The sequence below is a fragment of the Macrosteles quadrilineatus genome, unplaced genomic scaffold (assembly GCF_028750875.1).
Source record: "Macrosteles quadrilineatus isolate MER2022 unplaced genomic scaffold, UCM_ALF_1.0 Scaffold_2__2_contigs__length_208266976, whole genome shotgun sequence".
Taxonomy (NCBI): Eukaryota; Metazoa; Arthropoda; class Insecta; order Hemiptera; family Cicadellidae; genus Macrosteles; species Macrosteles quadrilineatus.
In genome coordinates this window covers 162,048,456-162,065,168 of record NW_026542595.1, presented here as the reverse complement: position 1 = coordinate 162,065,168, position 16,713 = coordinate 162,048,456, and the positions used below count along the sequence as shown (strand labels likewise).

Genomic DNA, 16,713 nt, shown 5'->3' with positions numbered 1-16,713 from the left:
CCTACCTTCATTTTTGATATTATTTTTATGTTTTTTATCTACATTAAATATATCAAGGCATTGTGCATCATGATCAGACACAGTAGTTATCACACCTCTAACTTCTAATCTATAAGTATTTACATTTGTAATAAAGTTGTCTATTGCAGATTTTGAATTTTTTGTGATACTGGTTGGAAAATCTATTTTATAATCTAAATTACACATTTTTAGGATGTTTTTAAACTTTTTATAAGTATTATCTTTGTTAAGAACATTTATATTGATGTCTCCAGTTATAATTACATGCTTATATCTTTTACATAGTTCATAAGTAAGAATCTCTAATTTATCCAAAAATGTATGGATATAACAATACAGAGGACTACGATAAATACAAGCCAGAACAAAAATGAAATTCCCCACCCTGAATTCAGTCAGGCAACATTCAAATTCTTTTTCAGCTAGAATCTCTGACACAGCCTTAATTTTAACTGATTTACTTGTAAGATTATTAAGTCCTAGAATCATTACTCCTCCCCCTGAAGTTTCTTTCCGTAAAAAATGTGATCTAATAGTATATCCTTCAATATTAAAATAATTAAATTTACTTTCATCTAAATTAACTTCAGTTAATGCAATAATATCCGGTTTTATCTGATCCAAAGTTAGTTGTAATTTTCCTAAATTAGCTGAGACACTTCGAACGTTTTGATGAAATATGGTAAGTTTGCTGTCACAATAATTTGTTACATCTCCAGAGTCAGGAAACTCACCACATTTCACCCTACTTCCATCTTGAAATTGAGTCAGGCTGCCTAAAAAACTGAAACTAACATCAGGGCTTACAGTATCAGATTTACCATCAACTGCTGTCGCTGAAGATTGCGAATCATCTGCTGTGACCACATCTTGACTCTGCAGGGACTGACGGCAGCCATCAATAGCTTCTCGGAGAGTGTTGACAAACTTAGATGGAGTTAGTCCCTTCCACAAGGATCTTCTACTCGAGCTCTGATCACTATTCACGATGATCACAGACACACCGGTACTTCTTTGGAAGTCAACAATCCTGGCTGCAAAGTGCTGTGGATCAATATTGTCCCTCACACAGCCCATGGGGGAGCATATAAGTCTGGTGTAATTTCCTTTCTTGAAATGCGTTTTTAGTTGTTTAAACGCTTCATCATACTCCGAAAGTTGAGGTTTGCTGTAGTATGTTGGTTTTGTTATCAAGCTCCACACTGTTGCACCATTCCCATGTACCTGGCGTGCCAAGTAATGGCTTAGGCAGTCAGAGAGTTGAGGCCTGCCAAAGGACTTGCGAAAAGCCACAGCAATACCCGCCGTCATGTTCCTGTAGTGGTGAATATCCCTCGATATCGTATGGGCAAAGGCAGTTTTTGGATCATTTTCATACCTTTTGAAGTACTCTTTCATTTCTGCCTGATCAATGACAATATCTTGTGTATTATCATTTGTAACCATATTAGTAATATGAATTGTTCCAGTTTCCTGTATGCTGTTTTTTTCTTTTCTGTTTACTTTTTTAGCTAGTGACCAAGAAGTTAGAGATCGCACTATAAGATAAGCAAGCTTTGATTTGCCACTCTTGTTTAAGTGTAGTCCATGTCTTGTAAAATGAATTCTTCTCATCGAATTCAAGTTTATCAGAAAAACATTCTCCATGCGGTGTGTCAATTCTGCAATATAGTTATTCGCATTGACGAGATCTTGATTATGACGGTGATTCAATGGAAGGTCATGTCTCCTCAGTATGGTGGCCATGAAAACTGGTCTTGCTGCACTAAGTTGAGTCAATCTAGGCTCCAAATTCTCATAGACATCTTGAAGAGTACCATCCAAGCTATTGTTTGTTCCACCAAGCAAAACTAGTGGAGAGCTTTCTGAGCTGGAAACAGAATCCAAGACTTGTAACATAGAGGAATTAGCCTTTACATGACAGAAAGCATCAATCCTACCCTCACTATGTTCATGAATAAATCTAAACAGATCTTTCCCTTGACTGTCTGAGCAAAATGAGATCTTCATATTTGGACATCTGAGAATATTTTTCTTTGAAGTAAGTAAGTCCTCAGAGATATTAAAGCTTTTTCTAATTTCATATTTTCTTGAAAATTTAGACTTCTTTGAATTGTTCATTCGCAGTTCGGTAGAAGGAATCTTTGTTATTACTTCTTTCTTACTGGTCTCAGGATCATATCTCTCATCATTGCATGCTAAAACATTAAATCGATTAGAGGTTGAGACAAGTTGACTCTGATGAGTTTGTTTGGTAGGCTTATTGGCGTTATCCTTATTTTTTCCACATTTCTTCTTTCCATTTTCAGCAAGAATCCAAGGCAGATTATGAGATTTCCTTGATGAATCTTCAGAAATCTTTGTATTAGTTGCATTGCATAGATCTATTAACTCAGTAGTTTCACTTTCCAATTTAGAAAAACCCTTATCTTTATGTTGCTTAAGAAAATTATTCAATTCCTCCTCTAATTCTAAAATACGTTTATTTTGTAAATCAAAGGTATTATTTTCATGCTTGAACTCCTTCATCATCGTTAGTAGGATGTCACTATCGGTAAAAACATTATTATTTAACACATATATGCCACATATGATCGTTTCCTTACAAGATCAACTTCCTCAACTTTAAGTCTGCCAATGTCGTTGACCTGCGGTCCAGAGCCATTAATAATACCAAGAACCAACTGCTCAATTGCTAATATTGTGTAAATAGCACAGTCGTAGTTGTTTATTTGAGTTGGGAAAGGGGCTTGAGAAAACACTACATCTAAGCTGCTAAGACCCAGGTATTCAGTCAATTTCTCAGCCACAGTATGCGCATGCTGAAGTACAGGGTGCTTGGATGAATCAAAATAGACAAAAGTTCTCTTAATCTTGTCTAAAAACAACAAACTCCAGTGAGAGCCTCCAGCTTTGTCGAACGATGTGGCATCATTTATAGGAACCACAAGGTAATCAAATTTCTTAAGGCTTAGACCATCCAAGAAGTGTTGAAAATCAATAACATTTTTAATTATATGACTGAAAATTGGGTTTAAAATGTGACAAGATGCATTATCCAGATGAAATTTAGAGTCCAAAATTTCGCAGTAGTGTCGTATGGTGTCATCTGATATCCATTTTTTAGATAGTAGTTCCCCACATGTAGCCATCATGGGAGAAGAAGTGTCAGTTTGAACTGAGGATGTAGCAGTATTGTTTGAAGAAATTGAAGAGGTGATAGACTGAGTATCAGACTTATTCTCATCAAAAGATAAAACACTGTTATCTAATGTGACTAGATTGGTCATATTATTATTAGACAAGTCTATAGACGAGTTAGTGCCAGGAAAACTTATTGAACCCCCTATTTTCTTGCTGGTAAAATCAATTGCTGGTAATGGTATTCAATTCGCAAAAACTCACTTTTGGAAATCGTAACGTGAATATCGGCAACGAAATCAATTGTTTGATATACGGAGTGCATTGGTATTTGATTCGCGAAACAGCGTTTGCTAAATTACGAATTGAATAAACAACTCGAGTCTTTAAGTTCGACATCGACCGGCAAAATTCGTCAAATTTGACCATTTTCGCGGAGTCATCCCCATAATCCACTTGCTAGGGGGGTTCCCGTGTGCATTTTATGTATAGAAAAACACCCTATGGGATCATGTAGGTACTATGTGGGTTATCATTTTTCACGTGGGTGCCAGCTTGGCAGAGTGGGCATAACCTCAGAATCCACCATTTTAAAAATGGTGGCGGCATTTATTACATGAAACTCATCGGGAGCTTATATCTCGAAAACGGTAATATATAGCGAGTTACTTTTATTACAATAAATGTTGCTTACACAATAAGGAACAACTTTTGTATTTACAAAAATGCCCTAAATATAACTATTTATGAGTGGTTGAGCAATTTATGCTAATTTAACCTATAAATTTTTACTCTGTTTGACAAAAAATTCTAATATCTTTAAAAAAAAACTGTTCTTTTTAATTTGGCACATAGCACTTATTGCTCTTTACATCTAAGGTCTAAATACCCCCACCGAAGCAAACCTGCAGACTAAGCAAACATTTACGTGGCTGCATTTCTACTAAAATATTAAAATTGACAGATTGATTTCCTATTAAATGATATTGATTTGTAATGAGTACTTAAGTTTGCTGCTTCAGGGGTAAGGTATTGAGGTGTGTTTTTTTATTATTTTTATTGAAATGTTGATAGCTTAGTATGAATGAAACAACATTTTCAAATTTGATTATAATATATCCATAAACAAGCAAACTAAAACAGTTTATTTATTCTTCATAAGAATAACATGGGAATTTTAAATCTCCGTACTTTTTGGCATACAACAACGCTTCAATATACAAAATTATTTCTTTTTTGAGCTCTACAAAATAATTTGGTTCATTATGAAATTTCGTGTTTTTAGGGTCGAAAATCGGAAAAATATATTTTAACCCCATAAAACTCCCCATAAACCCCCGTTCCCATAGTCCGATCGTGCTTGTTTAATAGTCCGAACTCGTCTGAAAACGTAGGTTTACACGTTTGTGATAAATTTCATTAAAATTGGATAATTTTTGCTCGAGTTATCAAAATAAGTCGTAGTTCTATCTTCGGATACAGATGTCGTAGTGTTGGCTTTACACTTTGTGAGTGGATTCTCTTCGGAAGGTTTGCAGGAATTGGCGATGCAACTTGGTTCAGCCAGAACTTTATGATATGTACTAGTTCACATTGTAGCAAACAGGCTTGGAAGTAACCTTTGCTCAGTTCTCCCAGCACTCCATATTTTAACGGGCTGTGACTTTGCCAGCAAATTTGGAACAAAACGTGCTGCCCTAAAATGCAATCCAAGTACTTTGCTAATGGACTTTGGAAAATATGGGGAGGAAGAGATAGAATAAAGTTTGAAAAACACAGAGAAGTATCTAGCTCACATTTAAAAAAAAGGATACTCAGTGTGAAACTATGAATGATCTAAGACACTGGATGTAGGCTACACTGTCACTGTAAAACGAATACTTTTAAAGAACTGCATCCGTTGCTCGTGAAGACATTCTGTCTAGTAGAGCTACTAGACAGCATATCTTACGTGATTTTTATTGTACATACTTCCAAATTCATTTCTTAGAAAGAACACTTTTTCAACTCGATCCTTTGAGTTTTGGATACAGTGATGGTGGTTACTCTTTGTTGGTTTTTGGGTCAAAATTTGATTTCCAGCTTTGCCCAAGTGATCTATTAGAATGCTGCAACTGCAAAACCTGTCCCAATCAAAGCTGCACATGTGTACGAAACTAGCTGGCATACCGTGTTGCCCTTTTTTTAATGTAGAAGTGTTCCTGTAGTTGACTGCCGCAATGCACACAAGTATATTGTGAACAGTTTCATTTTTCTGATGACTAAAAAAGGGAACAGATCTAATTCCTCTTACCCCAAAAGGCTTATAATTTAGATCCAATAACTGCGCTCAAATTTTATGATCCACGAAACTAGTTCAATATCAATACTGTACAATCAGTCCGAAGCAGCCTTCCACCAAGGACAATGTCAAGGTACTGCTTGTGTTAACAAGACGTCAATGCTTGGCCAAAGCACCAACTTTGCCGCCGGTCCCGTTCCCGCTCCATCCGCCGTTTAATAAATGTTATGAATTATAATAATAATTACTGTTCCGTAGATTTATTATTATTTGTAATAATAAAAAACCATTATATAGAAAGGTCTATATTTTTTCATATTTATTTGTATGCGTCATGTAATAACAAAACATTAATAGAAAAATATTTTATATTATTTTAATAACTTATATATCTGTCAGAAGCTTCTCAAATGCTTTTTGCAGGTTTTTTACCTTAAATGCGAAGAAAAATTAGTGCTATGTACCAAATTACAAAATAACAGCTTTTTTATAATATTAGTTTTTTTGGCAACAGAGATAAAATTTATAGGTTAAATATGACAATTTTAATATTTTAGTAGAAATGCAGCCACGTAAATGTTTGCTTAGTCTGCAGGTTTGCTTTGGTGGGGGTATTTAGACCTTAGATGTAAAGAGCAATAAGTGCTAAGTGCCAAATTAAAATGAACAGTTTTTTTAAAGATATTAGAATTTTTTGTATGCCAAAAAGTACGGAGATTTAAAATTCCCATGTTATTCTTATGAAGAATAAATAAACTGTTTTAGTTTGCTTGTTTATGGATATATTATAATCAAATTTGAAAATGTTGTTTCATTCATACTAAGCTATCAACATTTCAATAAAAATAATAAAAAAACACACCTCAATACCTTACCTGAAGCAGCAAACTTAAGTACTCATTACAAATCAATATCATTTAATAGGAAATCAATCTGTCAATTTTAATATTTTAGTAGAAATGCAGCCACGTAAATGTTTGCTTAGTCTGCAGGTTTGCTTCGGTGGGGGTATTTAGACCTTAGATGTAAAGAGCAATAAGTGCTATGTGCCAAATTAAAAAGAACAGTTTTTTTTAAAGATATTAGAATTTTTTGTCAAACAGAGTAAAAATTTATAGGTTAAATTAGCATAAATTGCTCAACCACTTATAAATAGTTATATTTAGGGCTACAAAAGTTGTTCCTTATTGTGTAAGCAACATTTATTGTAATAAAAGTAACTCGCTATATATTACCGTTTTCGAGATATAAGCTCCGATGAGTTTCATGTAATAAATGCCGCCGCCATTTTTAAAATGGCGGATTCTGAGGTTATGCCCCACTCTGCCAAGCTGGCACCCACGTGAAAAAATGATAAACCCACATAGTACCTACATGATCCCTTAGGGTGTTTTCTATACATAAAATGCACACGGGAACCCCCCTAGCAAGTGGGATTACCAAGTACAGTGCCGTAATTATATGTTTAAGTGTCGTCAAAATTGTCTTCTGTGTATGTAAGTAAATGTCCTGTGTAAATTGTATTTATATTGTTTAGAACGAGCCAATCTGTCCATATTCATATTTGTTTGATCATGTTTCTTGCAGGTTTCATGTCCTAGTACGTAATTCAGTCACATTGTCTCAAGTTAGTGCCATTTAGTAATTTTAAATATACTGTGATGCATTTGTAGTTATTACTAGATTAATAATTTGGTAAACTTTCACATCAATCAAATTATATTGTAATTTTTATATTTAACTTCATTTTATAACATTATCATCTGTCTGTCACGTAAACCTTTTACAACTTTGTTCTTACTTAAGTATTTGGATTTAAATCACTTCTAAAAGTATATATAGAGATCTGAGAGTGTTTGATTGTATATCAATTCAGTTTTTGAACCAGAGCATTGTCCCGGTTGAAGGGTAGGATTCAATACAGGCTATAAGGATGGGCTTCCATTAACGCCATAAAAATCATTTTATTAACCTAAATTAAACAATCGACTCAGTAGTCGATTTGGTCCAGTTTGCCACTGAGGAATAAAGTGTGTTATACACAGAACTACGAATAGTCCCTTTGCATATTAAAGTCAGCTGGCCAGTTGTTAATAAATACTCTTGTTTGGGAAGCCTGATAGCCTAAAAATAGATTAAATAAATCAAACCTAGGTTCCCGAGGCTCTGCTATCAATACCTTAGAAAACAAAAGAAGGTCCCAAAAACACAATCAATACTCTCCCTGGTTCAATAGAAGTGTCAGTAGAGCAAAAACCTTGAATAAAAATTGATACTTGTAACAGATGTAAATAAATTTGAGTGACAATATACAAAGCTTATTCTTTCAACAATTTTATTAATTCTCCTGTGTTGGTCTTGTCAAGGTAATCGGCTTAACCGAACAATTGCAATAAAATACAATATCAGTCAATTGTCTATTATTATATAAATTCTTACATATTGGTTTAATCAGTGTTTGGTACTACAGACCATTTCAGTACTACAGAATCATTGCCATATTTTAATAGAATTTCAACAAAGAGTACATTTTGCATTCAGAGTATTGATTCACATTCTATTACATTTTAAGAGGTGTTACATTATAAGATCATTGAAGGTATTTTCAGGAGGACATATCAGACCTCTCACGGTCCATAAATCGGATTTCTGGGGTATATAATTACCAGGGCTCAATACAACATCTTACTTCCACTGCCAGCTCTGTGATTGGTCCTCAGTTGTCCGATTAAATTAATTAAATTTCATTTTCAAACCCCACCAGGGGGCAACTTTTTATAATATTCACACCTGTATGGAATACCTAAATTGTATTACATAAAGGTGTGAGGTGATTTTGTACTTGATGGAATGATCAATTAAGTAAGGAAATAAAGTAGTTATATTTCCTTACAAAAGAAATAAGTAAAGAACTTTTTATTTTTCTTTACATCTTAATTGGGTTTTGGTATTCAAAGTTGCCAGATGACATTTAACAAAAACAAAGTTCAAAACCTTTCTTAAAGTTCAAAATAGGCTTCTTTATAAGCAAAAGAATAAAGTGCTCACAGTCAGCAATAAGGCTTCTACTCATAAAAAGATTAATAAGTTGTGTTTAATTTTGTTATATTTTAATAAAAAGACTCAGTTACTGAGAATTGTTACGAAAATGCCAAATGATTGACACAAGATAATTATAATACCTAACAAAAAATAAACAAATATAAAGCAATATATGAATTTAATATTGTATTAAAAACACACATTTTTTAGGTAACAACTAAGAGGACACAATAGTGCTAATAACATAAAAAATGATATAAAGCAAGTCAAGCCTTGAGAATGATATACAGATGGTCCAGAGCCTTTTCTAGAGCAGACACAAACTCAGCACCATGTTGGCCTGAGTAGCTGGTTATTACACATCTGAGAAGTTCACCACTAACTGAGTAGGCAATACCGTAACCATCAGGCACTACAGGCCCCGAATCCTCCCAACTGGAGACAATCAGAAACTATGGGTGAAGTAGCCACAACGTTGTGACTCATAGTAGCAAACGCAGGATCTGCAAACAGATCAGGCTTCAGTCCGAGTGATTCTGCCTTCAGTCTCAACAGCAACAGGTGTCTGTCATACCCTCGTCCCATCATTGCGTTTTTGGTGAGATTAGAATGTACTGAGGAGTATTTGTACACTAATTTGTGCAGTTCCTTACTAGATGAGCTTTGTCTCAAAGCTTTACAGAATTGTTGAGATTCTATGGTACAAGGCCTCACTATCTCTGTACGGCCGTGTTTGAACATACCTGTGCTACAAGACTGACTTATACTCGCAGTAGTAGTCGAAATCTCATGCCAGGCCATCTGAAAACTAAGCTGCATCAGAGCATCTGGGTTGATTTTTGCTCGGTTGCACATGTTTTCTCCGTACTTCCAATAGTCCAGAATGTTTACTTTTAATGACTTACAAGTCTTCTTGTATGTTTTCTGAGCTTCCGTTATCATGTTTATAGCTTTACCGTCAAGGTTGAATTCTAGTTTGCGCACAGTCAGATAATTTCTACGAGGCGTATCAGCATAGACCTGAGGGTTTGAAAAGCTGTCTTTGTGAATATCGCCAAAGTACCTCATTACTGCAACCCCATCTCCCCATGAACGCTCAAAGTTGATCCCAGCAGTCCCGTCTTTCGCCACAATCAAAGAGAGAGACTTATCATGCCATCTGCTGGTTCCGTCTCCGTGAAGGAAAAACTTTGTCAACTGTACAGGATCTGAGCCAGGACTCCCATTTTCTAGAACGAGGATGAAGAGAGCAGTGTCGATGAGGTCCAACACCTCAGAGTTGCCGATAGCTTTTAGATGATTTCGAGCAGTTGCCCAAACGTCACGATCTTCTGTTGTCAACAATGCGACAACAGCATCACAGGAGTCCATCTTATCATACTCTATGATCTGTTCTAGAGTACACAGAATCACATCAGGAGCTACAATGTCACCATTCTCATCAAGCACATCAAAAATGTAGAAGTGACCTCCTCTCATAACCAGAAGGTGACGTTTCCCCACTCCTTGTTTGATTAGGTCTTTATCTCGGTAAACAGGAATTCTGGAGGTGTTGAACAGATATATAAACTCAGACATGTCCAAAGGAAAAGCGTTGAGTAGAGAAGCTCCGTACCAACAGATTGATTTTGGTAGCGTTTTCACAAATTGATGAAATATGTTTTTATTTATCGTAGGCTTAAAAAGGAATATTTCCGGCTCTAAAATTTCATTTTTAAGTGATTTATAAAATCTGAGAGAGGATATGACGAGGTTTGCTGCTTTGACTATTTGAGAATTAAGCTCAGATCTGTGTTCCACAAACACTAAGAATGGATTATAGTTTATAGGTAAAGGAGTCCTGTCAGCAAGGTACCTTTGCAATAAAAACTTAGAGAAACAACTTGTGTGTTGGTTGGCACTGTCCTCCTTGATCAATGCCTTCTGGCATTCAATACCATCATTCAACAGAAATCTATCAACATATGTCTTGGCTTTATCATAGTCTTCATCAAATAGCAACGGACGTAAACATCTTAAATAACTTTCACAAGTGTTACGTAACTCTGGTATTGGAAGATGTGGCAGTGAATCTTGAAAATAGTATGTCGGGATAAAGCTTCTCTTAAAATGCTGGTAGTCGTCACTTGATTTTGGAACATTAAAAGCAAAACTCTTATATCTTGAAATAAGTAACGGTAATATAAAATATTTCTTCCAGCATTCACAAATTAGCTTGTTTGCAAGAAAAGGTGGACCAATAGCAAAGAATCTTCTACATGCAATCCCTGATATCCAACTGCAAAAGAAACATTAAACTGATCCACGGGTAACGAATTGAGGGATTTGTTATAGGAAGAAAACTGTTAGGCTAATATAGTTTTAACAAACTATTTATTACCTACAACAAAGTAATGCCAGTGTAAAAATGCATGTTTCTTCGCTATAGGCCTATAGCCTACAATATTGCAAAAATGAGAACTTTGTATTGTTGCTTAACACATTGTCATGAATCACTGAAGATAACAAGGAATGCAAACAAGCAGATCCTAAGTGAGTTTACCAATGATGACTCATGAGTAATAACTTAGTCTTTATCTTTATGTCAACATATGGCATAAAATGTTACGAATCTGCAGAATAATTAGATTGACAAACAATCAGTGAATTGGCCTATTTGTCAAATTTAAAACATATGTCTAGCCAATAGATTATCTTGATCAGCCATAATTAGTTTGGATGACAGCTGTTAAAATAATAAATACCCCTGCCACAGAAAACCTGCAAACTTTTAACGATAATAGCTTATTCTCTATAATATGGGAAATTCAGACTCATCACTAAAACCAAAACTACAACATTGTTCAATCCTGGCACACCCATGAACCATTGAAGCAATGATTAATATAAGGTGGATAGTTAATTTTATTTTAAACCTATTTTAACAAAACAAAATAAAGCTACGGATACTCTAAAATTTTGCATATTTGTTGGAACAAGGACACTTTTATTCTGGGGTGTAAGAAAAGAATTCTAGTTAATAAACTAATATAGTTGAACAAACATGTTAATCCTATATTTGTAAAATTCCATTGTGATCTTATGATAATAGGTATTTTCTGTGATAGATATTTACTGAGAAAACCAAGTACACATAATAGTAGGTGAAGCCTAACCTTTTTGAAAGTTTTAACAACAAAAACAGCAGCTGCATTCAGTAAAGGACTTGTTTGTGCCTTTAACGAATTCTGGTATGGTTGGTTAATGTTATGTTTGTTCTGGCAGGTCAAGGGGGTTTGGGAGAAACTCCCTTCATGCAATTGAATACTGATGGATAAGCACACTTAAGGTAATTAATTTTTCTTTACTCAAGTTTTCAAAGAGCTGCTCTAATTCTTTCCTATCCTCAACAGGAACAGACAGGATTGGGTAAGGGTAAAGGACAGTTTAACTAAAACATCTTGTAACAGATATCTTCATACTGTAAGAATTAACTACTTCTACTATTAATACTACTATTAATACTGTTGAATGCTCATTAATTTAGGCTTTTGGTTTATTTTCTGCTACAGTAGAGTCCCTCAAACTCAGCACTCGATAACCCGGCAGTCTGGATAACTCGGCCATCACCTGGCTCAGAAAATTAGGGATTTTTTGAGTCCGAGTTAAACATGGACCCAAGCCAAATCATTTGCAGCTTGTACCAAGGATTTGTTGTTCTATGTCTGATAACTTAATACTAACATGTAATATAAATATAAATTAAAGAGACAGTTAATAAGCTTAAAAATTGTACTGTTCTTATTTTTAACCCTAGTTTCCAATAACCCGGAATTTCACAAACTCGGCACCCTTCCAGTCCACATTACATCGAGTTTGTGGGACTCTACTGTATTAGCGTTAAATTTATGAAACTCAGATTTAAGTCAGCTCCTTCCAACAGAAAAATACTACTGTCACACCAAACATGCAGACTAAGCAAATTTCAATTTGTTTGATTGGATTTTTACTATAATATTTCCATAAACAAGATATAGGTATAGGCTAATTTAAAAGCCCATTTAAATAACACATCAGTGTAGCTCTTGCTCGAATTCAATCAATTATGAAGTATGACAGGCGTTATTTTAAAACAATTACCGGTAACAGTCATTATTCCCAATGACTTTAAAACAAGAGTCAACTCAAAGATAATGAAAGTACTCACGATGCACATAGTTCGATAAAATCAACATTTATTGTAAATATTAACATTTTTGAAATGATTATCTTGTTTTTAGCGAATTTCCCATATTTATAGGGAATAAGCTATTACCGTAGTAGGGCCTACTCATGGTTGGACCTGGACCCGGGACTGATTTTCTTTTTCGTTTTGAGGTCCCTAGAGGCCAAAAACACCATCCATTTAAATTCATATATACAGGGTGGCTGAAAAGTAACTTACACCCCCCTTTAACTTTTCAACCATTTGAGATTTTTGAAATCGGTTTGTGGCAACCTTCTTAGATATGAGGGGCTACAATAATTATGGTCAATTTTGAAAATTTTGCCCTTAGGGGTAGCGAGGGTAGGGGGTAGCTCAAAATTTTCAAATAACAAGTATAGTCGAGTTTGGTATCATTTTACAGGGGGTCTTGACGAAACATAAACATTGATATAAAGAAAACCAAAATCGGCTCACTTATAACAAAATGCCACCCTAAAACGTTTCAAATCCAAATAACCATGAGGGTGGCAAAAAAATTAACTTGCACCCTCTTTAACTTTTTAACTATTTTAGATATTTGAAATCGGTTTGCGGCAACTTGTTTGGATATGAATGGTTACAATAATTATGGTCAATTTTGAACATTTTGCCCTTGGGGGTAGCGGGGGTAGGGGGGTAGCTCAAAATTTTCAAATAGCAAGTATAGTCGAGTTTGGTATTATTTTGTAGGTCTTGACGAAACATAACAATTAACATAAAGGAAATAGAAATCGGAGCATTAAACAAAATGGCAGCTAAAAATGATTTTCAAAATTACTCTAAATAACCATTGTCTCAATCATTTTTAGCTGCCATTTTGTTATTAATGCTCTGATTTCTATTTTCTTTATGTTAATTGTTATGTTTCGTCAAGACCTACAAAATGATACCATACTCGACTATACTTGCTATTTGAATATTTTGAGCTACCCCCCTACCCCCGCTACCCTGAAGGGCAAAATTTTCAAAACTTACCATAATTATTGTAGCCCTTTATATCCAAACAAGTTGCCGCAAACCAATTTCAAATATCTCAAATAGTCAAAAGGTTAAAGAGGGTGCAAGTTAATTTTTTTGCCACCGTCATGGTTATTTGGATTTGAAACGTTTTAGGGCGCCATTTTGTTATTAGTGAGCTGATTTTGGTTTTCTTTATGTCAATGTTTATGTTTCGTCAAGACCTGTAAAATGATACCAAACTCGACTATACTTGTCATTTGAAAATTTTGAGCTACCCCTAAGGGCAAAATTTTCAAAATTGACCATAATTATTGTAGCCCCTCATATCTAAGAAGGTTGCCGCAAACAGATTTCAAATATCTCAAATGGTTGAAAAGCTAAGGGGGGGGGGGGGTGCAAGTTACTTTTCAGCCACCCTGTATAATAAAGGATATTTATATACATATACATGTGTCCATTAGCACGATAATTCGCGCACCGATTTTGATGAAATTTGGTAGGCTACAAACGTGCAAACCTACATTTATTCTAACGAGTTCGCGAACCAGCATGATCGGACTATGGGAACGGGGGCTGAGAATAAGTCACAACATTTTTTGATCAAATTTGGAAAATACATTCCGTTCAATTCTTACTAAACTACAGTAGGCCTAAACATTTTACAACAAAAAACACTTTTTTACTCTCTGTTGCAGCAAACCTAAGCACTTGTTAAATCAAATGCTATTTAAATTGGGAATAAATGTGATATTTTTAAGGATTGGCATTTCAGCCCTGGACCGCAATATGTAGCTTTCCACCTCCAATTGATGTGATTGTAAAACGGCTAAAAACAACGTAGGTCTAGTGTGGTGAAAACACTTAAGTAAGAAAATAACATACCATGTCTGAAACTGGGTCGAAGATACAAAAGTTGTTTGTTTCTTAACACACTGACCCGTGTTGATAAGCTCCTTTAGGGGTCACAGATAAGTATTGTAACAAATAAAAATGTAAATCCAAACCGTTGACTCAGGACACTACAAAATATAACCAGAGGAAGCAACTTAAGGGTGAATATGAGTGTTGAATCAATAAAATGATCGATAATAACTTAATTCCTTGTATTTAGGCACAATTAGAGATGAAATCTGGTGGTTCTTTAGACAGGACCATAAAAACCCAATGATTAAAGATGGCTTGAGAACCAATAATTTAACAACTCTTCAAGATTGGATTTTTTGAAGCCAGCTTTACAATACAGATATACCGTACACCTATTTTCATTTAAAGATAACCTCCCAAAAACTACTCCTAACTTGTTTTGAATTTAGTTTGCTAATGGAAACAAGCAGTTGTTTAACAAGTGATTCAATCATTTTGCCAATTACAATTGTGTTAACTCGTGTACATTTTATTATGTCCAACTATTTACAATAAGGCGACTATTAACTACAATTGATTAAACAATCAAAAAATACTTCCAATATATGCAATTTTGTTTACAATCGAAATTTACAACTGAGTGACAGCAGCTGGTTTATTTACTCCCAAGGGACTAAGAACGATTTTTACTCCCTAGAGAGAGAAAAAATGCTACTTTAGACCCCCAACGCAAGCATTAAAATGGCTGTTTTTGCTGGAGTATGACAAAAAATATCATTCTGCTTGCTTTTTTTCAAAGAACACAATTATGTGAATGAAGTCTTTAACACGTTCGCTACTGCAATAATACAAATTTTTTCATTCGCGTGGACCAGCGACGCACATATGCGTCGGCCGGGTTCCATCCATAGATTGCCGTCGCATATATGCGTCGGCTAGTCACATTAAAATAGACTGCCCTCGCATATTTGCGTCGGGGTTCTAATGTTATTAAAATGCTTATATCTTTGTAACGGTCTATTTGAAGGCACTGAATTCCCTGCAGTGGTCTACAGAGATGTCTGACGCACAACTGCGTCGCTTGGTCTGTGGATATGATGATTGGTGACGTCATATGATAGTTGGAAAAACTGGTCTTTACTTTTCTGCATCACTGTATGTATGTATGCAGTATGTATGCTGCATTATCCTATGTACCGGTAGCTTTTATATTTGTTCAGTTATAAACTGTTCTTGATCAATCTGTTTTTTATTTTACTTAAACTTTCACCTCAAAACACAAAAAATGAACCGTCGCATATATGCGACGTTTGGTCTATTTCAAGAAAACTATGATAATATTCACTATTGTCTTCGCTGTAGACCGGGCGTCGCAAATATGCGACATTATATAAGTTTATTAATAATACAAAAAAACAAGAATACATTATTTACAAACACGATTGTAACGTATTACAATGTAAATGATCACTGTTTTACAGGTTTTCGCCCGTGGTCTGTGTATACTGTTATCCAAGTGACAACACCGCACAAAGTAAGTTAGTGCTTATTTTGTGTAAGATTCAAATGTAGGTACCTCGGTCTGTGGCAATGACCGCGGTGTCGCATATATGCGACGCTCAGTAGCGAACGTGTTAAACACTTTGTCGTCTTTCAACAGTAGGCTAACAGAAATTTACTTAAGTTAATTCACCACTGCAGAACACTGTCCTAACCTTGGGTCATCAAGCAAGCACTTATTTAACATTAAATGGATGCCTAATTAATTTAGACACTGCATTTTAATAATAGCACACAAGAGATCCACCTCATTAGATTTACTGCCAACCTATATCTTTCAAATCCGTTGATATTGATATTGGGTGTGTTGGTTACTAACATGATTGCGAGATGTGTAAACAATCAAAATGTTCCTCCTCAAGATGTTCCGCTTATCGATTGCTTTGATTATTTAGCAAGAGGTTTATATCGTCAAAATGATTCTCTCGATTGTTGTATTCGTTAAGCCAAAATGTTTGACTGCATTTCATGAGCTGTTATGAGGAATTAATTCTTTCAAGATTTCTTACAGAACAGTAGGCTATTATGTACAACACCGTTGACATTTGAATAAACACTTAAGTTAAGTTAGGGTAGGCTTAAATCACTAAAGTTAACTTAAGTTAGTGCTTCTAGAAGT

The 16,713-nt window shown here is 34.9% G+C and overlaps 1 protein-coding gene across 2 annotated transcripts in view; it reads right to left on the bottom strand.

Annotated features, from left to right (window-relative positions):
* Positions 1-16,713, bottom strand: part of LOC128988028 (uncharacterized) — a 49,821-nt gene that overhangs the window by 32,071 nt on the left and 1,037 nt on the right. The gene's annotated exons all lie outside the window — the stretch shown is intronic.